This window comes from Aquarana catesbeiana, linkage group LG02, assembly GCF_042186555.1.
Source record: "Aquarana catesbeiana isolate 2022-GZ linkage group LG02, ASM4218655v1, whole genome shotgun sequence".
Taxonomy (NCBI): Eukaryota; Metazoa; Chordata; class Amphibia; order Anura; family Ranidae; genus Aquarana; species Aquarana catesbeiana.
Window position 1 is genome coordinate 268,084,876 of NC_133325.1, and position 26,568 is coordinate 268,111,443.

The window sequence follows — 26,568 nt, forward strand, 5'->3', positions numbered from 1 at the left end:
GAGGTCAGGTGGCATGGTAACAGCACGGTGATGTGACAGAGGAGAGGCGGGTTGCTTGTGTATCTCTCCCGCTCGCCCCCTCCCCTTTCTCATGTCGGGAGAAGAGAGAGCGGCTCCAATCTGGTTCGCCGTGACACCCACCTTCCTTCACACTTTCCCCATTGGCCACAGCAGAGAAGACACTGGGGAAGCATCATAGGAAATGTAGTCCTGGAAGATTGGCGGCCCCCATGTGTCCACAGAAAGCTCAGGCTGAGCAGGCATCGGTCCGGCAGTGGCATCATCTGCCTGCCATCTTCAGACTCCAAGCTGTCACCTGAGACTCTGTTGCTGAATGTCGGCTGCTCCGCCCGCCTCCCAGCCAGAAGTCTGTGGCTGGGAACGGGTGCACAGTGCTCTCTGTGGCTGCCTTTGTTCCTGTTACTCAATTTTTTTTTTTTTCAGTGGCGTGCAAAACACACCTCAAAAACTTCCACACAGTGCCAAAAAAAAGTGCACACACATAAAGAGTGAAACACAATAATGTGCAACGGGTGTTCAGTGTCCTCCACTAGGGAAAGACCTTACCCTGATCCCCCGGGGCGTTAGGCTCTAGACAAGGACTGAGGTACCTTACAATGGGTCCATCTGGCCGAAACCAGGCGGACTTCCGTTCTCTGGAAGGTCTACCGAAACAGACCCACCCAAGTACTAGGTGGGGCTCCCCCGAAGGGAGACCCCAAAGGAGAGGGCGAACCAAGCCAGAAGGCCTTTGTCCACTCCTTCCCAAGACTTTCAGAGTAGGCCCGAGGACCCACACCCTACTCATCACACAGTGACATACGTGTATACACATCAAACAAAAAAACACAAAAAGGTGACAAACACAGGGATAAATAAAAAGAGTGGGGAGATAGGGAGGTGGGAGAGTGAAAGTGACCATTGTGCAATACAATGGCCGGCCCTCCGGCCAGGAATAAAAATTTCCCCTGGTCCTAGCCAAAAGGCTCGGCCCAAGAGGCAGGTGTGAAAAACGTGTGTAGTGGTGAAGTGACCATGGTGCCATAAATCAAGTGTCTAAACACAGTGACTGTATGGCACCCCTGAACTGCCACTTCAGGGGCACATTCACCACTGGCTTTTCAAAGCAACCCTGACCCACAGCCCAGACCACAGCAGCCCCCACCCCAGGCAGAAAGGCATGAAGTTCTGGAAGCTTGGTGAGAGCCCTTTACCATCAGGCCTCACCGTCGTTCCGTCCTCCCTACCTAATTACATTCAGGAAATACTGGCAGCTCCCCTGGTGGGAGTAAGGGGAGCCAGTGTTCTCTCCCGAATAACTGTCTGCGGCTAGAGCTGCCCCAATCCAGGCAAGAAGGCCAGGGACCCGACCCTCCAGCCAGACCCAATGGTTCTCTGTCCCCATCAGAAGGCTTCCCTTTCGGCTACAAACCGCTCCGGGTTACCTTCACTACAGCAGGTTTTGCAAAGCAACTGCCATCCCATCTCTACTTCGCCATAGATCAGGGACGGAAGCAAGCGCCACCTCCTGGAAACTGATAAGAACAGATACTACGCTTGATCTTAGCCAAAAGGCCGAGAAGCGATGTTCCTGTTACTAAATATCTGGCTCACACAAATGCTACAAGTGATATATTGAGACCAGTTTCATAGTGAACAGCGCAGGGTGCTGGAGAGGCCAATCATTTTTGCCCCGTCTCCTTGTAATGTAGCCAATCCCTGCTGTTCCTGTGCCAGCAGCTCCACCCCTGATGTGGACACACACAGACATCCCCGTGCTGGAATTATGGCAGGTGTGTGTGCTGTGCAGCAGGCGAGAAATTAGAGGACACACACACACACTAGAGCCTACAAAAATTGGTGAGTGACTCCAGTGTCCAAACATCCCCCACCTTGACAATTGCATATGTCCCTCCCTCGTCTCCTCAGCTCTGAGTCTCTGATTGCAAACCAGTGGGTTCCATTCCTCTGAATTTTTATTGAGCTTGGGCGACACAGGCATGCTAGACAACATACCTGTATGTCGCTACTTGTTTTCTGGGTTTTTGGGGCACACACGCGCATGACCCCACCAACCCATGATGTGATTGGAGACAGCATGAGTTAATTGACAGGTTTCAGCCAATGATTTTGTCAGAAACCTGTTGATCAGCTGTGTCCAATCACAGCACAGAGTCCTGCGTTTACAAACACACAGGATTCTGTTCACAGAACAATGATTTGGCTGTTTCTGCTCCCGGTGGGGGGGGGGGCAAGGGGAAAAACAACCAGATCCGTAAGTAAAAGCAACACACATTACACTTGACTTGATATGCACATAATGGTGACCTCACACATGCTTTGGAAATGCCCCAAACTCTTCCGCTATTGGAAGGAGGTCCTTGACGTAACATCTCAGGTTTATATGATTTCTAATAACTGCTATTATTTATATGATTGAAACCCGGTTGTTCGTCTGCTGGGTGCCCTGGACGAGGAGATGCTAACCCCACCAGCTCATACAGCGGTTCTTCGACTGCTCTATGTTGCACGTAAACTGATCGCACAATTTTGGATCATCCCCAGGGTGCCCACCAGGCGGCAATGGGTGGAACAGGTTAAAAAACTACTAATAAGAGAAGAACTAACATATCAGCATAGAAATGTATCACGTAAATTTTACTCAATGTGGCAGGCTTGGTTAGATGTCCCAGGATTAGCACCACATCAGCTGATCAAAGACAGACACCTACAAGGATAGGTGTCACAAAGCCCCAGATCGGTGGTTGAGTGGACCTTGTGTCACACACTATGTGGTATTGGTGACCTTGGTGGGTCGAGATAATTGTTCATGTATTACACATCCTCAGGGCTCTGAGGGTATATATGGATTAATATGTCCATTATTTTCCTCTTTCTCTCTACAGGCTTGCTTTTTTTTTCTATGTGTCATTATATATCATTTATAGTGATTGAACTTTGCATGGTTCTGTATATATTGTACGAATCGACAACATGTTATGGAATGACAATTGTTTCACTCCTTTTTCTACTGTATACTGAATGCCATGTACTTTGTACTGTGAAAAACAAAATAAAAATACTTTTCTGATTAACCACTTGCTTACTGGGCACTTAAACCCCCCCTCCTGCCCAGACCATTTTCAGCTTTCAGTGCTCTCACACTTTGACAATTACTCAGTCATGCAACACTGTACCCAAATGATTTTTTTGTCCTTTTTTTCATACAAATAGAGCTTTCATTTGGTGGTATTTGATCACCTCTGGGTTTTTTATTTTTTGCGCTATGAAAATAGACCAAAAATTTTGAAAAAAAATGCATTTTCTTTGTTTCTGTGATAAAATTTAGCAAAATTGCAATTTTTCTTCATAAATGTTGGCCACAATTTATACTGCTAGATATATTTGGTAAAAATAACCCAAATTAGTGGATATTATGTGGTCTGTGTGAAATTTATAGAGTTTACAAGCTATGGTGCAAATCATAAAAAAGGATAACATCTGATGTACTAAGGCCTATCTCATTTTTTGAGACCCTAACAAGCCAGGAAAGTACAAATGCCCCCCAAATGACCCCTTTTTGTAAAGTAGACATTCCAGGGTATTTAGTAAGAGGCATGGTGAGTTATTTGAAGTTGTAATTTTTTCCCACAATTCTTTGCAAATTAAGATTTTATTTTATTTTTTTTATTTTTTTCAGAAAATTGTCATTGTAATAGCTTATTTCTCTCACAAGGAATGTGCATACTACAAATGACACCCCAAAATACATTCTGCTACTCCTCCTGAGTATTACAATACCACATGTGTGAGACTTTCACTACCTGGCCACATACAGAGGCCCAACATGCAGGGAGCACCATCAGGTGTTCAAGGAGCATAAATTACTAACTTGTTGACTACCTATTACACTTTTGAAGGCCCTGGAGCACCAGGACAATGGAAACGCCCACAAAATGACCCCATTTTGGAAAGCTAACACCCCAAGGTATAATCTATGAGGCATAATAAATCTTTTGAACCAGAGGCCTGGTTGGGAAGGACATTGTGCACAATAATAAGATGTGTCTCTTCTGACTCCTGTTCTGGTACACACCTTACATCTTTTTTGACGTCTTTGGCCTGTTGGTTTGGGAGGGAGTTTATCTGGAAAGTGCCGTTCGGAGAGTCGACTAAGAACATCTGATCGGATGTTTTCTGGTGGGCCATTCGGGAATATAAGGGCAGTGTAAATTTCCTCCTGGTAGCCAAGGAAGGGTTGGGGGTTTTGGGTGGAGTTGCGGTAAATGATATAGGAATTGAATATGGCCAATTGAAAAAAAATAAATTGCTACTTTTTTATACCAATAGTATGTCCGTCTTGTGGCAAGGTATGGTTGCAACATTTGGTCGTTGAAGTCGACTCCCCACCATAAACAAATTGTATTCATGGATGCATGTTGGTTTTTGGATGGGGCCATTCCTTCTGGGGATTTCCACGTAGGTGTTATTGTGGATGGAAGACAACATGTAGACATCCCTTCTGTCCCTCCACTTCACTGCCAGAATTTCCTTGTTTCGCAGACTTGCCGTTTCTCCTTTTCTCAACTTCTTATTGACAAGACTTTGAGGAAAGCCCTTCCGATTCTTTTTTACCGTGCCACATGCTGGCGTCTTCTTCCGGTGAAGGTTGTGGAACAGGGGCAGAGATGTGTAGAAGTTGTTTACATACAGCTGGTAGCCTTTCTCCAGTAGGGGGTATATGAGGTCCCAAACAACTTTCCCGTTGGTTCCCAAGTAGTCCGGGCAATTAGGGGGCTGCAGCTGGGTGTCTTTCCTTTCGTACACTATGAGGGCATATGTGTACCCTGTGGCTCGGTCACATAATTTGTACACCATCACCCCAAAGCAGGCCCTTTTGCTGGGGATAAATTGCTTAATTTTAAGCCTGCCGCTAAATTTAACAAGGGACTCATCCACACATATGTGTTGTTCCGGGGAGAAGAGCTGGGGGAATACTTCAGAAAAATAATTTAATATTGGCCGAATTTTGTAAAGCCTGTCATAATTTGGATCATTTCGGGGAGGGCACTGGGTATTGTCAGTGAAATGTAGGAACCTCATGATCATCAGATACCTGGTTCTGGGCATTACCGCGGAGAAGAGTGGCATGGGGTGGGTTGACCAATAGGAACGCAATTGATTTTTTTTGGTGAGTCCCATATTAAATGTGAGGCCCAAAAAAACCTTGAACTCCTCCACTGTTAGGTCTCTCCACTCGTAGGGACAGGCATAATATGATGTTGGATTTTGCAAAATAAATTGCTGTGCACACAGGTTGCACTGGGCCACAATTGATGCCAACATGTCCTCCGTAAAAATTAAGTTGAAGAAATTAATTGGGGTAAAATTCTCCGTGTCCTCCTGAACTCCTGGCTGGGCAGTGAAAGGGGGAACCTTAGCTTCTCCTGAATTAGGAGGAAGCCACAAGGGGTTCTGAAGGGCATAGGGAAGGCTGGCATGGGTCCTAACCCTTTGGGGCTGAGGTGACACCCCACTGGTACTTGGCCTTTCTTGCCGAGGTACTGCAGTGCTGGTGGATGGCACTGCGATGCTGGTGGATGGCACTGCGGTGCTGGTGGATGCCACTGCGGTGCTGGTGGATGCCACTGCCTCCTCACCAGAATGCCTTCATTTGGCGGGCCGAATATCTTCCTCCTCTAAGTCTGTCAGTGTTCCACTACTGAGGACTGGCTCATAATTTACGTCAGACTCAGAATCCGAATTTGAAAGGGAATCCGAAAAAGAGAGCTCCCCGTTGCTCTCTTCGGCCGTGGAAAGAATTTGGTATGCCTCCTCCACGGAAAAGCTTTTTTTGGACATGGTTGCTGGTGGTAATGAGACTGCACAGGTGTGTGCTAAGTCTGCACTTATGGGCACTGATGAGGTGGCACTGATGAGCACAGATGTGCACTGATGTGCACTGATTGATGGCACAGATGTGCACTGATGAGGTGGCACAGATGGGCACTGATGAGGCGGCACAGATGTGCACTGATGAGGCGGCACAGATGTGCACTGATGAGGTAGCACAGATGGGCACTGATGAGGTGGCACAGATGGGCACTGATGAGGTGGCACAGATGGGCACTGATGAGCTGGCATAGATGGGCACTGAGGCTGCACAGATGGGCACTGATGAAGCAGCACAGATGTGCACTGATTGATTATACAGATGTGCACTAATGAGGCGGCACAGGTGGGCACAGATATGCACTGATGAGGTGGCACAGATGGGCACTGATGAGGTGGCACAGATGGGCACTGATGTGGTGGCACAGATGGGCACTGATGAAGCAGCACAGATGTGCACTGATTGATTGCACAGATGTGCACTATTGAGGTGGCACAGATGGGTACTGTTGAGGTGGCACAAATGGGCACTGTTGAGGTGGCACAAATGGGCACTGATGAGGCGGCACAGATGGGCACTGATGAGGCGGCACAGATGTGCACTGATTGATTGCACAGATGTGCACTGATGAGGCAGCACAGATGGGCACTGATGAGGTGGCACAGATGGGCACTGATGAGGTGGCACAGATGGGCACTGATGAGCTGGCATAGATGGGCACTGAGGCTGCACAGATGGGCACTGATGAAGCAGCACAGATGTGCACTGATTGATTATACAGATGTGCACTAATGAGGCGGCACAGGTGGGCACAGATATGCACTGATGAGGTGGCACAGATGGGCACTGATGAGGTGGCACAGATGGGCACTGATGTGGTGGCACAGATGGGCACTGATGAAGCAGCACAGATGTGCACTGATTGATTGCACAGATGTGCACTATTGAGGTGGCACAGATGGGTACTGTTGAGGTGGCACAAATGGGCACTGTTGAGGTGGCACAAATGGGCACTGATGAGGCGGCACAGATGGGCACTGATGAGGCGGCACAGATGTGCACTGATTGATTGCACAGATGTGCACTGATGAGGCGGCACAGATGGGTACTGATTGGTACAGATGTGCACTGTTGAGGTGGCACAGATGGGCACTGTTGAATTGGCACAAATGGGCACTGTTGAGGTGGCACAAATGACCACTGATGAGGCGGCACAGATGTGCACTGATGAGGCGGCACAGATGTGCACTGATGAGGTGGCACAGATGGGCACTGAGTTGACATAGATGGGCACTGAGGTGACACAGATGGGCACTGATGAAGCAGCACAGATGTGCACTGATTGATTGCACAGATGTGCACTAATGAGGCGGAACAGGTGGGCACAGATATGCACTGATGAGGTGGCACAGATGGGCACTGATGAGGTGGCACAGATGGGCACTGATGTGGTGGCACAGATGGGCACTGATGAAGCAGCACAGATGTTCACTGATTGCACAGATGGGCACTGTTGAGGTGGCACAAATGGGCACTTTTGAGGTGGCACAAATGGGCACTTTTGAGGTGGCACAAATGAGCACTGATGAGGCGGCACAGATGGGCACTGATGAGGCGGCACAGATGGGCACTGATGAGGCGGCACAGACGGGCACTGATTGATTGCACAGATGTGCACTGATGAGGCGGCACAGATGGGCACTGATTGGTACAGATGTGCACTGTTGCATTGGCACAGATGGGCACTGTTGAATTGGCACAAATGGGCACTGTTGACGTGGCACAAATGGGAACTGATGAGGCGGCACAGATGGGCACTGATGAGGCGGCACAGATGTGCACTGATTGATTGCACAGATGTGCACTGATGAGGCGGCACAGATGGGCACTGATTGGTACAGATGGGCACTGATGAGGTGGCACAGATGGGCACTGATGAGGTGGAACAGATGGGCACTGATGAGGTGGCACAGATGGGCACTAGGGATGAGCTTCGTGTTCGAGTCGAACCCATGTTCGACTCGAACATCGGCTGTTCGATCGTTCGCCGAATTGCGAACGTTATGGGCCGTTCGCGCTAAATTCGTGTGGCGCGTCACGGCCCATAATTCACTGCGGCATCGCAGTGCATTGCTGGCTGATGATTGGCCAAGCATGCACTATGACCCGCATGCTTGGCCAATCACAGCGCTGTCAGTAGAGAGAGCTGTAATTGGCCAAAGCCAGGGTGGCTTTGGCCAATTATGGCTCAGGGGATTTAGTACACACCCCACACTATATAAGGCCGCCTGCACGGCGGCCCTGTGTAGTGTGTGTTCCGGTGTGCTGAGAGATAGAGAGAGAGAGAGACAGTGTCATTTGATTTGAGTTAGATAGATTAGGCAGAACAGTCAGTCAGTTAGCTGCACTTACAGTGTATTGTGTATATATATGCATCCCAGGTGTTGCATATATATATATACACTGTATTCAGTTTAGCTAGATCCGTTCCTGTTATCTTCTATCTAGACTATTTACATTTAATGCAGTGCGTCCTGCTCACAGTGTTCAGCTAGATCCGTTCCTGCTATTTACATTTAGTGCAGTGCGTCCTGCTCACAGTGTTCAGCTAGATCCGTTCCTGTTATCTTCTAGACTATTTACATTTAGTGCAGTGCGTCCTGCTCACAGTGTTCAGCTAGATCCGTTCCTGCAATTTACATTTAGTGCAGTGCGTCCTGCTCACAGTGTTCAGCTAGATCCGTTCCTGCTATTTACATTTAGTGCAGTGCGTCCTGCTCACAGTGTTCAGCTAGATCCGTTCCTGCTATTTACATTTAGTGCAGTGCGTCCTGCTCACAGTGTTCAGCTAGATCCGTTCCTGCTATTTACATTTAGTGCAGTGCGTCCTGCTCACAGTGTTCAGCTAGATCCGTTCCTGTTATCTTCTAGACTATTTACATTTAGTGCAGTGCGTCCTGCTCACAGTGTTCAGCTAGATCCGTTCCTGCTATTTACATTTAGTGCAGTGCGTCCTGCTCACAGTGTTCAGCTAGATCCGTTCCTGCTATTTACATTTAGTGCAGTGCGTCCTGCTCACAGTGTTCAGCTAGATCCGTTCCTGCTATTTACATTTAGTGCAGTGCGTCCTGCTCACAGTGTTCAGCTAGATCCGTTCCTGCTATTTACATTTAGTGCAGTGCGTCCTGCTCACAGTGTTCAGCTAGATCCGTTCCTGCTATTTACATTTAGTGCAGTGCGTCCTGCGCACAGTGTTCAGCTAGAGCCGTTCCTGCTATTTACATTTAGTGCAGTGCGTCCTGCTCACAGTGTTCAGCTAGATCCGTTCCTGTTATCTTCTAGACTATTTACATTTAGTGCAGTGCGTCCTGCTCACAGTGTTCAGCTAGATCCGTTCCTGTTATCTTCTAGACTATTTACATTTAGTGCAGTGCGTCCTGCTCACAGTGTTCAGCTAGATCCGTTCCTGCTATTTACATTTAGTGCAGTGCGTCCTGCTCACAGTGTTCAGCTAGATCCGTTCCTGTTAAATTCCTACTGACCGGCAGGCTTGTCTGGTTACAGTATATAAAGCTACCTGAAGAAAATTACAGGTGTTCTATTTGATCCTATTAGTACCACGGTCAGGCAGCTAGACTATTTACATTTAGTACAGTGCGTCCTGCTCACAGTGTTCAGCTAGATCCGTTCCTGTTATCTTCCTACTGACAGGCAGGCTTGTCTGGTTACAGTATATAAAGCTACCTGAAGAAAATTACAGGTGTTCTATTTGATCCTATTAGTACCACGGTCAGGCAGCTAGACTATTTACATTTAGTACAGTGCGTCCTGCTCACAGTGTACAGCTAGATCCGTTCCTGTTATCTTCCTACTGACAGGCAGGCTTGTCTGGTTACAGTATATAAAGCTACCTGAAGAAAATTACAGGTGTTCTATTTGATCCTATTAGTACCACGGTCAGGCAGCTAGACTATTTACATTTAGTACAGTGCGTCCTGCTCACAGTGTACAGCTAGATCCGTTCCTGTTATCTTCCTACTGACAGGCAGGCTTGTCTGGTTACAGTATATAAAGCTACCTGAAGAAAATTACAGGTGTTCTATTTGATCCTATTAGTACCACGGTCAGGCAGCTAGAGTATTTACATTTAGTACAGTGCGTCCTGCTCACAGTGTACAGCTAGATCCGTTCCTGTTATCTTCCTACTGACAGGCAGGCTTGTCTGGTTACAGTATATAAAGCTACCTGAAGAAAATTACAGGTGTTCTATTTGATCCTATTAGTACCACGGTCAGGCAGCTAGACTATTTACATTTAGTACAGTGCGTCCTGCTCACAGTGTTCAGCTAGATCCGTTCCTGTTATCTTCCTACTGACAGGCAGGCTTGTCTGGTTACAGTATATAAAGCTACTTGAAGAAAATTACAGGTGTTCTATCCCAGCTTAGTGCAGCTACAGGCCATTAGTATGTCTGGAAGGCCAAGAAGGAGAGGCAGACAGTCACAAGCCAATAAGAGAGGGCAAGCAGGCTCTGTGTCTAGTGCTGGTCGTGGAGACGGTGCATCCTCATCAGCACGTGGCCATGGGACACGCTTGGCCTTTTTTTCGGCAGCTGGCCATGTTGAGCCGCAACATGCGGAAGACTTGGTCGAGTGGATGACCAAGCCGTCCTCATCCTCCTCATCCTCTCTCACCCATGCCCAGGGTGCTTTGTCTGGCAAAGCAGCGGCCTCTTCCCTCAGCTCAATGTCATCAGTGACTCCTTCCCTAGCTCCACCATGTCCTCATGAGGATTCCCTCGAACTGTTTGACCACAGTGTTGGGTACATGCTCCAGGAGGATGCCCAGCGTTTGGAAGGCTCTGATGACGATACTGAGCTCGATGAAGGCAGTAACATGAGCGCGGACAGAGGGGGTGCCCAAGAAGGACAGCAATCTGGCAGTCATGCTCCCCCTGCTGCAGCATACTGCCAGGTTTGCTCCAGTGATGAGGAGGGAGGGGATGATGAGGTCACTGACTCAACGTGGGTGCCTGATAGGAGAGAGGAGGAGGAGGAGGAGGAGGAGGAGGAGGAGGAGGCGGCAGCACATCACCAACGAGGCAGGATGCCCTCCAGGGGCCAGCCTAAGGGCAGCACATTGACTGCATCACACCCCAAAGCTCCACATGTGCAGGGCGCTGCAGTCTCTGCGCGTTATTCAAAAAGTTCTTTGGTGTGGGCCTTTTTTGAGACGAGTGCATCAGATCGCACCGCTGCTATTTGCAACATATGTCTCAAGCGTATCTCGCGTGGCCAAAATATCTCCCGCTTGGGTACCACATGCTTGACCAGACATATGTTGACCTGCCATGCAGTTCGTTGGCAAGCGTATCTAAAAGACCCACACCAAAGAACAAAGAGGATCTCTCCTTGCTCCTCATCAGCTGAGATTTCCAACCCCACTAGACCTTCAGTCCTCTCTGAGACCTGCAGTGAGAGGAATGAAGGTGTAGAATTAGGTGTGTCACAGCCAAGTACTTGTGGGCAATCTGCTTTTGGTACACCGACGTCAGATTGTACCAGGCAAATTTCCCTGCCCCAGCTGCTGCACCGCCGAAAGAAGTTTGCTCCCAGCCATCCACATGCCCAGCGGTTGAATGCTAGCTTGGCAAAATTGCTAGCACTTCAACTGCTGCCTTTTCAGTTGGTAGACTCTGCCCCCTTCCGTGAGTTTGTGGAATGTGCGGTTCCTCAGTGGCAGGTACCCAAACGCCACTTTTTCTCACGGAAGGCGATTCCGGCTCTCTACCGGCATGTGGAAGGCAATGTCCATGCCTCGCTGGACAGGGCGGTCAGCGGTAAGGTGCATATTACCGCTGACTCATGGTCCAGCAGGCATGGACAGGGACGTTACCTAAGTTTCACGGCGCATTGGGTGACTCTGCTGGCAGCTGGGAAGGATGCAGGACAAGGTGCAGTAGTGTTGGAGGTTGTTCCGCCACCACGCCTCCAAAATGCTGATTGTGACACACCTCTCTCCTCCACCCCCTCCTCTTCTTCTTCCTCCATGGCCTCTTCCTCGGAACCAGCGGTGCTCCGTAGGCGTTCAAGGGGCTACGCAAGTACGCAGGCCAAAAGATGCCATGCGGTGCTTGAGCTGGTGTGCTTGGGGGACAGGAGCCACACTGGGGCAGAGGTTCTGTCAGCTCTGCAGGGGCAGGTTCAGAGGTGGTTGACGCCACGCCAACTTAAGGCAGGAATGGTGGTTTGCGACAATGGCACCAACCTCCTCTCTGCCCTCCGACAGGGACAAATGACCCATGTGCCCTGTTTGGCTCACGTCCTTAACTTGGTGGTGCAGCGGTTCTTGGGCAGGTACCCGGGCTTACAGGATGTCCTGAGGCAGGCCAGGAAAGTCTGTGTGCATTTCCGCCGGTCATATAATGCCAGTGCTCGGCTGACGGACCTCCAAAAGGAGTTTAACCTGCCCAAGAACCGCCTAATCTGTGACATGCCCACCAGGTGGAACTCAACGTTGGCCATGCTGCAGCGGCTGCACACGCAGCAGAGGGCCATCAATGAGTACCTGTGCGACTATGGCACCAGGACAGGGTCAGGGGAGCTTGGTTTTTTTTCCCCACGCCAGTGGGCCATGATCAGGGATGCATGCACTGTCCTGTCACCATTCGAGGAGGCCACGAGGATGGTGAGCAGTGACAGTGCATGCATCAGTGACACTGTCCCCCTTGTCCACCTGTTGGAGCACACGCTGCGTGGAATAATGGACAGGGCACTTGAGGCAGAACAGAGGCAGGAAGAGGAGGACTTCCTTAGCTCTCAAGGCCCCCTTTATCCAGACAGTGTTCCTGCGTGCCCGCCGATCACACAGGAAGAGGACGAGGAGGAAGAGGAGGAGGAGGAAGATTGTGTCAGTATGGAGGTGGAGCCTGGCACTCAGCATCAGCAGCAGTCTTTAAGGGATCAGTCCCAAGAAACACATGGACTTGTACGTGGCTGGGAGGAGGTGGCTGCGGACCATGTCGTTCTTAGTGACCCAGAGGACTCCGGACCGAATGCCTCAGCAAACCTACGCTGCATGGCCTCCCTGATCCTGCAAAGCCTGCGTAAGGATCCTCGTATTCGTGGTATCAAGGAGAAGGACCAATACTGGCTGGCAACCCTCCTTGATCCACGTTACAAGGGTAAGGTTGCGGACCTTATCTTGCCATCGCAGAGGGAGCAGAGGATGAAACATCTTCGGGAGGCCTTGCAGAAAGGTCTGTGCAACGCGTTCCCAGAGACTGGGAGGTTACAAACTCCTGTTTCTGGACAACGTGTTGCTGAGGCTTCGGTCAGTCAAAGAAGGAGCGGTGGAGAAGGTGGCCGTCTGACCGATGCGTTCAGACAATTTTTTGGTCCGCAGCCCCAAGGTATGATCGGTTCCAGCAACCATCGCCAGCGTCTGTTTTACATGGTGCAGGAATACCTAGGGGCAAGATCAGACTTGGACACCTTTCCCACCGAAAATCCTCTGGGTTACTGGGTCTTGAGGATGGATCACTGGCCAGAGCTTGCACAGTATGCAATTGAGCTACTGGCCTGTCCTGCATCCAGCGTTCTTTCGGAACGCACATTCAGTGCTGCTGGAGGCGTGGTAACCGATCACAGGGTGCGTCTGTCCACCGACTCGGTCGATCGGCTGACCTTCATAAAAATGAATGAGTCTTGGATCACCACCAGCTACCAAGCACCTGATGCTGATGTAACCGAATAATTTTTTTTGAAATCTCAGATCCCTTCAAAGACTGCCTATGCTGATGCTGAGTGACTATCCCTGAGTAATTATCCTCTTCCTCCTCAATCATCACGCTGATAGCTTGTAAGAACATTTTTGGTTCTGGGCGCCACCACCAGTGCCTAAGGCACAATTTTTCAGCCCCTGTTTAACAGGGGCGTGTAATTACAATTTTTGATGTAATACTTTGCAGCAGGGCTCGTTCCTGCATTCCAACTAGAGTGTCTGTGAGGGGTTGCAGTGTTGTGGCACCAGCACCAGTGCCTAGGGCCCAATTTTTCTGCCCCTGTCTAACAGGGGCGTGTAATTACAATTTTTGATGCAATACTTTGCAGCAGGGCTCGTTCCTGCGTTCCAACTAGAGTGTCTGTGAGGGGTTGCAGTGTTGTGGCACCAGCACCAGTGCCTAAGGCCCAATTTTTCTGCCCCTGTCTAACAGGGGCGTGTAATTACAATTTTTGAAGCAATAATTTGCAGCAGGGCTCGTTCCTGCGTTCCAACTAGAGTGTCTGTGAGGGGTTGCAGTGTTGTGGCACCAGCACCAGTGCCTAAGGCCTAATTTTTCAGCTCCTGTTCAACAGGGGCATGTAATTACAATTCTTGATCTAATATTTCACAGCAGGGCCCTGTGAGGGCTTACAGTGTTGTGGCCACAGCAACACCTAAGGCCCAAATTTCTGCTGAGTATATAGGGCAGGACCCTACTTTCAAACATCTAACTTACAAACGACTCCTACTTGTAAACGGAAGGAGACAACAGGAAGTGAGATGAAATCTACCCCTAGGAAGGGAAATTCTCTCCTGTAAGAGTTAATATGGGAAAACAAGTTCTCCTTTCCACTGATGCTTTCCAATCCTTGTTCCACAAAAAAACCCAAATTTTCAAAAAACATTTTTCATTGGGACAAAAAAGTGAGGTGAAATCTTCTGAAGAGGAGGAAAGACAGCAAAACAAATGTCACAGGGGTGATAACCCTTCCCTATGTTTTCCAAAAAGCTTAGAAAAGATTTTTTGGCTGGAGCTAAACACGTTAAAAATGTTCAAAATTACAAACAGATTCTACTTAACAACAAACCTACAGTCCCTGTCTTGTTTGCACCGCCTGTATACTGCTGTTCAGAGTATATAGGGCCTGGTGGCCCCACACCTTTCCTTATTTTAATTTGGGTGCGGGGTTCCCCTTAATATCCATACAAGACCCAAAGGGACTGGTAATGGACTGGGGGGTACCCATGCCGTTTGTCTCACTGATTTTCATCCATATTGCCATGACCCGACATGACATTAAACCCGCAAGCAGTTTTAAATGAGATTTTTTCCTTTAAAAATGACATTTGGTGCAGGGACTGTTCTAAACATGGGAAACACGCGTCACTTTACAGGCATACTATAGACACCCCCCAGGTACGATATTTAAAGGAATATTTCACTTTTTTTTTTTTACTTTAAGCATCATTAAAATCACTGCTCCCGAAAAAACGGCCGTTTTTAAAAGTTTTTTTTGCATTGATACATGTCCCCTGGGGTAGGACCCGGGTCCCCAAACCCTTTTTAGGACAATACCATGCAAATTAGCCTTTAAAATGAGCACTTTTGATTTCGAACGTTCGAGTCCCATAGACGTCAATGGGGTTCTAACGTTCGTGCGAACTTTCGGTCCGTTCGCGGGTTCTGGTGCGAACCGAACCGGGGGGTGTTCGGCTCATCCCTAATGGGCACTAATGAGGTGGAACAGATGGGCACTGATGAGGTGGCACAGATGTGCATTGATTGCACAGATGCACACTGATTGCACAGATGGGCACAGACAGGCACAGATGGGCACAGATGAGCACAGATGGGCACTGATGGCACAGATGGACACTGATGGCACAGGTGATGCACTGATGGCACAAGTAGGCACTGATGCGCACAGATGGCACTAGCTATAGATGCTATTTGTCACTCTGGTCACTGATTGGGCACTGTTTGGGCACACTTTATTTTTCAGTAGAAAAGACAAACTCACAATTGTTCACAGAAGCTCTCTCACCTCACAGGCTGTCTCTGTGTGAGGAGAGAGAGCCGGCAATGAGAGATGATCTCATATGTTTACATTTGAGATCATCTCTCATTGGCCACGGCGATCGCGCTTTAAACGGCCGATGTGATTGGCCATTTACAGTGATCTGTGATTGGCTGTGTCCAAGGGACACGGCCAACACAGATTTTCCCTGATGCATGCTCACAAGAGCGCGCCGGGAGCGAGGAGAGGGGACGACCTCAATGGACGTAGTCCCGGCAATGTAGATCCGCGTTGTAGCCGTCATTTGGCTATAGCATGAATCTGAACTGGTTAACCACTTTAAGACCAGCCTCGTTTTGGATTTTAGGTGTTTACATGTTTAAAACAGGTTTTTCTGCTAGAAAATTACTTAGAACCCCCAAACATTATATATGGTTTTTCTTCTAACACCCTAGAGAATACAATGGCGGTCATTGCAATACTTTTTTTTGCACTGTATTTGCGCAGCGGTCTTATAAGCGCACTTTTTTTGGAAAAAATTCACTTTTTTGAATAAAAAAATAAAACAACAGTAAAGTTATCCCAATTTTTTTTTTATATTGTGAAATATAATGTTACGCCGAGTAAATTGATACCCAACATGTCATGCTTGAAAATTGCGCCCGCTCGTGGAATGGCGTCAAACTTTTACCCTCAAAAATCTCCATAGGCGACGTTTAAAAAATTCTACAGGTTGCATATTTTGTGCTACAGAGGAGGTCTAGAGCTAGAATTATTGCTCTCGCTCTACCGGTCGCGGCAATACCTCACATGTGTGGTTTGACCACCGTTTTCATATGCGGGCGCTACTCGCATATGCGTTCGCTTCTGCGCGCGAGCTCGTCGGGACAGGGGGGGTTTTAAAATTTTTTTTTTTTATTTTTATTATTTATTTTACAATATTTTATTTATTTTTACACTTTTTAAAAAAAAAAAAAAAAATTGTGTCACTTTTATTTCTATTACAAGGAATGTAAACATCCCTTGTAATAGAAAAAGCATGGCAGGACCTCTTAAATATGAGATCTGGGGTCAAAAAGACCTCAGATCTCATATTTACACTAAAATGCAATAAAAAAAAAAAAAAAAAGTCATTTAGAAAAATGACATTTGAAAAAATATGCCTTTAAGAGGCGTGGACGGAAGTGACGTTTTGACGTCGCTTCCGCCCAGCAGTGTCATGGAGACGAGTGAGCGCCATCTTGGCCTCACTCGTCTCTATACACAGCACGGCAGAGGACGCGATCGCCTCCGCCGCTACCAACGGCTCCGGTAAGCGGCGGAGGGCACCGGATCGCGGCGGGAGGGTGGGGGGGGCCCTCTCCCGCCACCGATAAAAGTGATCTCGCGGCGAATCCGCCGCAGGGACCACTTTTATCTGAAAGCCGGCCGCCGCCCACACTGGTGATGTTGACCACGCCCCCTAAAACGTCACAGTCCCAGCATGCCCAGGGACTGTGACATCAAAAGGGGGCGGGGTCTCCGCCTATATAAGTCACAACGCAGCCCTCGGAGAGCAGTCCAGCCGGAGAGAGCGTCGTGTCAACATCTGGAGAAGAGAAGAGAAGAAGCCCAGAAGCCCAGAAGCCCAGAAGTCCGGACCTCTGCTGGCAAGAGAGCTACCTGAAGACAGCAGAGGAGCCGGCCGAAGAACAGGAACACCGGGAGAAGAGAGCGGAGAAGAACCAACCGGACGCCGGGAGAAGATGAAGCGGAGGGACCCCCGAAGCCGGAAGAAGACCCCCGAAGCCGGAGGAAGATCCCCCCCCCCGGAGCTGTTTAATAAAATATTTTAAAAACCTGTGTAGTGTGTTTTATTACTTACACTTTTTTCCTAGGTAAATGGGTAGGGGTACCATGTACCCCATACTCATTTACATAGGGTGGGGGGCCGGGATCTGGGGGCCCCCTTATTAAAGGGGGCTCCCAGATTCCGATAAGCCCCCGCCCGCAGACCCCGACAACCAACGGCCAGGGTTGTCGGGAAGAGGCCCTTGTCCTCATCAACATGGGGACAAGGTGTTTTGGGGGGGGCGCAGGGCGCCCCCCTCCCCCAAAGCACCCACCCCCATGTTGAGGGCATGCGGCCTGGTACGGTTCAGGAGGGGGGGGGGGGGCGCTCGCTCGTCCCCACCCCCTTTCCTGACCGGCCAGGCTGCGTGCTCGGATCGGGGTCTGGTATGGATTTTAGGGGGGACCCCACGCCGTTTTTTTCGGCGTAGGGGCTTCCCTTTATAATCCATACCAGACCTAAGGGCCTGGTATGCCCCGCGCTCGCCGCAATAGGAAAATTTGTTTTTCCTATTGCAGCGAGCGTGAGATGCAATACCCTGCCCTCGTGTTGTATCTGGTCCGTCGGACCAGCCTACACACGAGCGGGCTTTCCGTCGGACCAGCACACACACGAGCGGACTTTCCGCCCGAAACTGAGTCCGGCGGAAAGATTTAGAACTTTCTTCAAATCTAGGTCCGGCGGGCTTTTGGGAAAAAGTCCGCCGGAAAAGTCCGCCGGTGCCTACACACGGGCGGATTGTCCGGCACACTCTGGTCCGCCGGACCAAGTATGCCGGAAAGTCCGACCGTGTGTACGCGGCATTAGTCTATCACAGGTTTTCTTTAAGGCATACTATGGATAAAATAAAAAATGAAATATATGATGTCACTAGGATTAAAAAAAAACAAAACATTTTTTGTTTTACCAAGTTCCTCCTTGTAACATTGTTTTATTATCTATTGACCCTGCCAATATTCTGCTGTAAAATTGAACAGCAGTTTTGTCAATCTGGACATGGTAGTCATGAAGTGCAACTTCAGATAACACATTTTAAGCAGTTACAGCAATAGTATTTTTTCTTCTTTAAAAAAAAAAAAAAGGTTTAAGCCATCTGAATAAAAGCTGGCTGTTGTAACATCTCCCCGTGAATGCTATATTATTTTTTTTCTCAACCACTGTAACTGCTACTTTTGTTAGGCAGCTGGGCCTGTTAGAAGAAGAGGACGTATCACAGATCTACTGGCAGTTTCAAAACTATGTTACAGAGTAAATGCAGAAAACTGTTGCTTTTGACAGTCTGAATTATATAGGTAATTGTTTATTTTGTCCATGGTTCCATTTTAAAGTAACCTGTACTGGAGAAATATGGAGAATGCCATTGCTAACCTCTTTTTGAAAATATTGGTTTGCTAGCTGTCTCTGTCTCTAATTCTTTCTAAGACATTGACCTGGAACTGGCATGCAGCAGTCGAAGGTTCTGGGCTGGAGACTCTGAAAGTATTACAATTTTTGAATCAGCATGACAGCCAGGCAACTAGTTTTTAAAAGATAGGGTCAGCAATGTCAAACTATATGTTTTCTTAGTGCAGGTTTCCTTTGAAGTATTGACGAAAAGAACTGAAAACGGTATGTGTCCTCATCTAGCTTATTGATCATTATCTGTATATGGCTAAGAATATCCCAGTAGTAATATAGTACCATGTCTATCATTCTTTTTTATATTGTACTAAATGTCCTGTGGATGTTGTTCTCCAATTACTCCTCTATCATTTCTGTTTGCAGCAGGCTCGTTTTATCAGTCTCGCATAATCCATAGGGCAAAATTTCAAAGACATCACTGAGCACAATAGGACACATGTACTTTCATAAAAAAATGATTCACATTATGTGTTGCCATCAAGTCTAAGCCTTTTATTGTTTGTTACATAAAGCTATTCTATTAAAGAATATTTTAACAATATACTAATAATATATCTTACTAAAAGACACGAATTTGTGAAAAGAAACTAAAGGCGCCGTCTATAGCATCAATAACATCGGTGTAAGACAAACTGTTGATGAATCCTTGAAATGATTTTTTTCCATTAAATTGTGCAAATTTTGCTCTTTATACTATTTGTTCTATCTATAAAGCTATTGATGGCCTTTTTTCTACATTTCTTCCTTGTCTTAACTCTCAAATTACACCTGTTTTTCAAGGAAGAGAACAATGGTACTATCTGTATTGATACAAATAAAGAAAAGCACATGATCAAGCGAAAACTGTCACTTTTGAGTCATGAGTGTGAAATTTAGACTAACAAAAATGTTACAATTTCAAATTTTGAAGACCTGTTCTGCTTTTTTCACACTATTTCTGTTGCATTGCTTTGTATAACAAGAACAAAGGATAAAAGAAAAAGTCACTACTTCTATATTTAACATGGATCTTTCATCCATGTGAAATATGCAGATGCCCTTAAAGTGGGGTTCCACCCAAAAAAAACAAAAATACATGAAAAATCCTAAAAAAAAAAACAAAAAAACATTTGGATATTTTTTTTTTTTAACTTCTAAATGCCTGTTGCTAGGGAGTCCCTCGTAGTCTGCCCCTTCCAGTGCCTGGGCTGGTGACATCACTTCCCCCTCGGCACAGGAAGGGCTCCGCTCTGGTCCCTCCCTCCTGTCAATCATCTGGGACCCATTACAGGTCCCAGGTGACTGAGCTGCCGATCACGGCGCACGACGCCGCTCGCGCATGCGCAGTGGGTGCCAGGCTGTGAAGCCACAGCCCAGCGCCCACAGTTGCAATGCCGGCGGAGCTGAACGGAGGGGGAGACGAGCGGGGCTTTGATCCCCCGCATCGCTGGACCCAGGGACAGGTAAGTGTCCAATTAAAAGTCAGCAGCTGCAGTATTTGTAGCTGCTGACTTTTAATTTTTTTTTTTTTTTTACTGGACCCCCTGGGTGGAACTCCTCTTTAAATATGGTGAAGCTGGGCCATTACAGCACAGTTTATATCTGAATATCATGTTATGGTGGTTAGATGTGCAGATGTGCAGAAAAGAGCTGTTTTTTGTCTTCAAAACATGTACCTCGCATGCTAGTACTGTGCAAATGGGTATATTTGTTCAAAGGATTGCTGTCATTTTCTAACATTGGTCAAGCAATACTGCAGTGGAACACAACCAATAGACTTTTTCTCACATGTTCACTTGGCAGGGAATGCTCATTTTTATATCTGATAGAGTATTTGCAGTTTACAACATATTATCCATTCTGACCAGCATATAAATGAGGAACTTGAGTGAATAAAAATGTGTACAGTTTTGAAACTAAATAAATAGAACCATAAAGTACATGAAACCGCATTGCAGGATTTTGAGTGATTACAGATTGAGAAATGAAAAGTGAACACTTTTGCCATATTTTTAGCCACATAAGCTGTGAAAATTTAGGATCTTCAGGTTTCCTTGATTGAAAATTTCTATTACAGGAGTGACAACTACTGCCCCAGCATAAGAAAGGGGTTTTTGGGACTTTGAGTGAGGCACAAGACACGTGGTAGGAGAAATGATAAAATTGTTTAATTGACATACGAACAAAGCATACCTCATAAACATATGATACATGGTTGAACATGAGTGTTTTTATCTATATACAAGGCAATGGCATACAGAAAAGAAGGATTCATATATATGTATATACACATGCACACATCTGAAATTGCATAGTATCCCATGGAAGTAATTCATGTAAAAAGCCAAATGCTTATTAAGTAGTGGATACAAATGGGTTATAAGATACAAATGAATCACAGTTGAGGTCAAGCTATGTGTTGGGAACATGATGACATTGATAGGCTCAACGCGTTTCGGGGCCAAATGGCACTCATCAGGAGAAAAGGCATAGCATATCTGAAAAAAGGTACCAAATGGGATCTAATATTTTGCCTGGATAGTAAAAAAGAAGATAGGGGCAAGGGGAAACAAGATGTATATCTCCCTGGAATACTTACATTTAAATTGTTCCAAATAAGCACTGTTGCAAGTCAGGATCTGCGAGGCAAGTCTGTCCCAGGAGCTGAAGGAATTAACCCAAGGAAGAAGCGAGCACACCAACACACCCCAGAAGCACCCTCCAAACGCAATAGGCAAGGGTGAAAAAATTCCAAATATGTCTGTAGACAAGTCTGCATAATACCTGGAATAGCCAGCCTCATATGAATTTACATGTAGTTGCTTTAAGAAATGTGTTGGTTTGGCCCATTCAGAATGCTATTTATTTCTTTTAAAGCCCAACTCAATATAGAATAAAAATCCTCCCTCCTGCCCCTGTATTGCAGAGTTAAATGCTCATAAGGGCTAGAGGATGAGAAAAGCAGTTTTACTTACCAGATCCTCCACTCTGCCAGCAGACACCACCCCCATCCCCACTCCCTCCATGCTCCAGTGGTGGACTATGGGCCCTGCAAATGTGTTCCTCAGTAGGCTTTGGCAAACCTAGATGCTACCTTGAAAAAGTAATGGTGGTGTCATCATTGGGCTGCAAAGGGGCTATCAGAGGGGCCTAGCAGGTTCTCCCACTACAAGCTGCCTGCACAAAACTACGAGGGGGAATGCAGGCAAGACCAGTCATCCTGCACGAGGAAAGAGAGTAGCAGTGACTAGTGTGTGTTGCAGAAAACATTGGACAGAAGCAAAATGCAAGAGTTGTTTCACACTAGATTGCCTCACAGATCTAGAAGTAATACACAGACACATTGGTATACAGTACATAAGAATACACAAAGCTTTTGTATTTAGGCGATTTTTGTTTAGCCTGGAGATCAACTTCAAGTTTAAACGTAGTTACATCCGCTTTAGCCACTAAATATAATATACAGTAGTCTTCTTTAACAAGATTTAAACATACATTCCCTAATACAAATTACGTAATTCTAGGTTTGTCTTGGTTACTTTGCCTTATAGCAGATAAGGTAAAATATGAAGAAGAAAACAATAAAACTTGATATGACATATGCTTCCATTAAAATTACAAATTCAAACACATAAGCAAGCTGCACTGAGAATGAACAAGGATTTCCATTAGCTAACTCAGAAGTACCCAAATACCAAGTCAGTTCATTGTCACAGAATCCACTCATGGATGAAGTACTGTATCAGTTCTGCCAACAATACTAAATAATCTTCACGTTCCCAGTCAAGTGTCAACTGTATATTTATTTAGGCTGAAATATTGTTGAAATATCTGCCTTCTGTTTCATTTGTTGAAGTCAGTTTGTACTGTGCATTCCACAAAAAGTAAGATATATGTTTTTTAATGTGATGAATTGCTATCTTTTTTTATATAAGGCTACTTGCAATGCAGATGTAAAAAGCCCCAAAAAAATACTTCAAGTGTATTTTCACTTTTGCACCTAAATTGGGATAACACTAACTTCAAATCTGTTACACGTTCCCATGCACATAGCATGACTTAAAATATAGCAAAATGTTTAAAAAATTCCTGCCTACCCTTTTATTTTCTGAAAAATTATAAAAATCGTACTTAGTTTTCACCCTTCTATGTAAAGTTAAGGAGGGGGCTGGAGTTACCATAGCTAACCTTTTTGTGTACTGTTCTGGCAGATCATCATTTTAGGTGGTAAATTAGATGTGCACACTGCTCCGTCCTAACAAAGGGTTAAAGTTTAACTTAAAAAGTAAAGGCTGTTAACTTTGCAAAGTTAATGTTAGCAAATAAGGTGAATCTGTATGCATTTTGAATATCTAGTTAAGTGGTATCAAAAATACTTATATTATATATTATTATATTTTTTTATTTCCCTTGAACATGATTGGGTACTTTAAGTAAACATAGATTACTTGTATTTGCCTACTTTTAATTTGTCAAAACACCATTCACTTTGCTAGTTGAACAGCCTCTACTCTTTTAATAAATCAACCCCAATGACTGTTAAGCAACCTGTGCCCTACAAGAGAAAAAAAAGAGGGAGAGAACAGTGCCAAGACCATCCAGTGACCACGGCTCAGATGCCAAACTGCAACTCTTTTGCCCTGATGTGCATGCCAGATCATCTTCTGTAGCTGAGATCCCACCTCCAGCTTCCACCATGCTTGTCCTAGCAAAACTGAGCAACTCCAGATTCAAATGTGTTTCACATGTACTCAGTAGTATATAGTGATGTCGAGGGATAATGCTGTGTGAGAGGCACCAGTGGTATTGGTAAGATTACGAAAGATCTGGGGTGCCACCAGTAGCAGCTGGTGCTCAAAATGTTTGGGGAGGCACAAACAAACTAAAAAATTTGGAAAAATACTGGAAAAAAAACATCAAATGCAACCACTGTGCCCATCAAATGCCACCACTGTGCCCCATCAAATGCCACCACTGTGTCCGTCAAATGTAGCCACTGTGCCCGTCAAATGCAGCCACTTGTGACCATCAAATGCAGCCACTCTGACCTGTCAAATGCAGCCACTGTGCTCATCAAATGCCGTCACTGTGCCCATCATATGCAGCCACTTGTGCCTCATCAAATGCAGCCACTTGTGCCTGTCAAATGCAACCATTGTGCCTGTCAAATGCAGCCACTGTGACCATCAAATACAGCCACTGTGACCCCCTGCCCGGCGGATCGCTGACTGCTTGGCACTTACCCCATCTTGGTGGGGGATCAGGCAGCAGGTGATGGCGGCGAGCTGTGGTATGGTGGGATGAGCAGCGGGTCAGAAGGCTGCTCCTGTGCCCTCCATCTGTCTCCTCTTCCTTTCTGCTAGGCATCCAATCAGAGTGCCTGTGCCTTTAGCCAATTATGTGACGGGCATTAGACCCTGATTTCTTCACTTTATAAGTTACTTCAGTCATTGCTACACGACGGACTCCCAACTTACACAAGGATATGGTCCACAGATCTAGGGAAGGAACTTTTGACTGCTGATTGGAAGAACTCATTTAATTTTACACATAAATCCACAATATCCTTTTATGCACAGGAAAAGAACTTTAAGCTCCTGTTCCAGTGGTACAGTGGTACAGGGACCCCGTCTCAGTACATAAGATATTTCCATCCTACCCTGCCTCTTGTTGGAGATGTAGATCAGTGGTTGGTAATATATATATATATATATATATATATATATATATATATATAGTGGGAATGTAGTGGGATACGGCCCTTTTGGTCCCACTTTTTTGCAGTTTACAGCAAAATTAATGATGAGTCCTTGACCCCTACCGTAGAGATAGAGCTCCTTTCCATGCTTTTGGGTTTGGTAGCCTCTCAGAAACAGAGCTTACTATGCTTTTTCCTTTTAGCAGCTAGACAGCTCATGCCACGAATTTGAAAGATAGATACCACCCCCTACTTATCCTTGTGTGTCTCCACGGTGAATGATATCATGCGTATGGAGGAAATGCTAGCACTGAATAATGATACCTTTGAGAAATATAAAGTATTGTCGTGTGTTTGGCTCCATTTCTCCACTTCTGATAGTCTTCAAAATTTCCATGGGCAGCTTGCCTCCATATAGTCTTTTTATTATTTATTTTTAGGGATGAGCTTCGAGTTCAAGTTGAACGAACCACAGTGCATTGCTGTATGATGATTGGCCAAAGCATACACCTGACCTGCATGCTTTGGCCAATCACAGCACGCTCCTCAGTGAAAGCCATAACAGGCACGGTGCCTTTGGCCAATCATGGCGCAGAGGGACTAAGTTCACGCCCCACACTATATAAGCGCCTGTATAGTGTGTTAAAATGGATGGAGATAGAGAGATTGAGCTAGATTAGGCAGGCAGGTTAGTTAGTGGCAGTGTATTTGAGATTTTATATATATATATATATATATATATATATATATATATATATATATATATACACAGTATACAGCCAGACTAATCTGCATTAAGCGTAATATATATATATATATATATATATATATATATATATATATATACACAGTGTAAACTTTATATTCAGTCAGTACAGGCAGTGTATTTTATATTTATATATTTATATATATATATATATATATAGTCTACTAGTGTGTGTGTGTGTGTGTGACCTTTTTGTTACCTTACAATTTCAGGTAAATTTAGGCAGGCTTGTACCATTATAGCAGGCCTGTTTGTTTATTTGGGATCTGAGTGATAGGTAGTTTGTATGTGAGTTCTGGCCAATCATTAATTTGTTTGGCAGGAGGCGGGACTCTCATATAAAAAGCCGAGTCAAATGGTGAGCTTGTATGGAATGTTAACTGTAGGGACCTACAGTCAGGCCATGTAAATTGTATAAGTGAACACTATATTGTGAAAAAACTAGGTGTGAACCTCTGCACTACTATAAACAAATGTGTGGTGTAATGCTGCAAAATCTATTGGTGTACACAATTAACCATAGAGTAAATGAAAAAAAGTGATTTCGCGCAGAACAAACAATAAAATCTGATCCCAAAAATAAATTACTAGATGACTGTAAGTACAATAATCCGTAAGAGATCCAAATGATCCCAGCACAAATATTAAGACAAGATCATATCTGCACTACTTGGTGTGGTACCATAAATAATCACGAAACGTGGAAATAGCAGACTTCATGCAATATAATAGTGACGTGTAAAATTAATCATATACAAAAAAATGATCATAAAAAGGGCAGTGAAAATTCTTGTTAGAAGAGGTGATGGAGCAGCTACATTAATGCGTTCATTCCAATGATGGATAAAGTTCATAAATCAGCCCAATATGTGAGTCAGCTCAGTAGGTGAAAGAAGAGATGTGGGCTAGAGTGAATGTCGATCTGTATGGGAATGTGCTCACAGTGCCCTTACCTTAAAGGACCTGGATAAGGGCCTTAGTAATAAACCTATTGGCTGCCAGCAATGACCATGGATCCCCTCCGGTGGATAGATGTCCGTCATGGGGCCACATCAGACTTGCATCGTGATCCAAACGACCATGCAGATAGGACAGGAGAAGCAAAGGGAAGGCCTCCAATAGTGTAGTAAGATCCAAGTTTAATGTATAAAATGCACTGTACAGGGCAATGCAGACAATACAGTGCAAAACGGCGTGCCGCCGTTACCTTGAACGAAA

At 45.9% G+C, this 26,568-nt stretch overlaps 1 pseudogene; it reads right to left on the reverse strand.

Moving 5' to 3' along the window:
* Positions 1-1,454: 1,454 nt before the first annotated feature.
* On the reverse strand, positions 1,455-1,587 carry LOC141130822 (U2 spliceosomal RNA; annotated as a pseudogene).
* Positions 1,588-26,568: the final 24,981 nt, after the last annotated feature.